Below are 1,276 nucleotides of genomic sequence, written 5' to 3' on the forward strand. Positions count from 1 at the left end.
TGTTACAGACATCGGGAATAACACAAGGGTCATACTTTATGATAGCAACAGGATTATACAGACTCACATCAAGGAGCAAACCGTTGCTACCGGGTGACTCAACTTCAGGAACCCTCAGTGTCATTAAGTTTCGACTCGCATAAGTATTTTCAGATCTACCTGTATCCTGAATCTCCATGAGCTGGGAGATGGTCGTTGGTTTACTGTGATTAAAGATCTTTCTGGCGGCTGTAGTAGAGGCCAGCACCTCAGCGACTCCCATAGCAGCGGAAATGAAAAAGAGGAAACCCCTTCCCAACTTCTTCTTCTTCTTCTTAATTATCGAACGCGTGGGCGGACCCACGCAGGCGCTTCCCCATCCTAAAGGATGATGTGCACCAAACCCACCAATCAACACACAGGCCACACTTCCACACAAACCACCAGCTACCCAACTACAAACAACCACACCCCCCAATCCAACAACACCAGCCACCCCACCGCAAACACCCCCCCCACCACTCAAAACACCACCAAGCGAGCCCCGGAGACCGGCGCACAGACTCGCGAGACCCCGGCCCGTACGCCTACACATGCGCTTCAGGCGAGGCACCGCGCGCCGCCACCCACCCACCGCGACCAACCCGAGCGACACCCACACTTCCACACGACCACCACTACCCCCAATTCAACACCACCAGCCACCCTACCGCAAACAACCACACCCCACCAATCCACACCAACAGTCACAACACCCCAAACCCACACCACCCAGCGAGACCGGAGACCGGCGCGCAGACCCGCGAGACCTCAGCCCGTATGCCTACACATGCGCTTCAGGCGAGGTACCGCGCGCTGCCGCCCACCCACTGCGACCAACCCGAGTGACACCCACACTTCCACATGAACCTCCAGCCACCAAACCACAAACAACCACTACCCCAATTCAACACCACCAGCCACCCTACCGCAAACAACCACACCCCACCAATCCACACCAACAGTCACAACACCCCAAACTCACACCACCCAGCGAGCCCGGAGACCGGCACGCAGACCCGCTAGACCCCAGCCCGTACGCCTACACATGCGCTTCAGGCGAGGCACCGCGCGCTGCCGCCCACCCACCGCGACCAACCCGAGCGACACTCACACTTCCACACGAACCTCCAGCCACCAAACCACAAATAACCAATACCCCCAATTCCACACCACCAGCCACCCAACCGCAAACAACCACACCCAACCACTCCACACCAACAGCTACCCTACCGCAAACAAACGCCCCCCATCAACT

The sequence above is a fragment of the Ambystoma mexicanum genome (assembly GCF_040938575.1).
Source record: "Ambystoma mexicanum isolate Mex_15411 chromosome 12 unlocalized genomic scaffold, UKY_AmexF1_1 Mex_chr12_unloc.2, whole genome shotgun sequence".
Lineage (NCBI taxonomy): Eukaryota > Metazoa > Chordata > Amphibia > Caudata > Ambystomatidae > Ambystoma > Ambystoma mexicanum.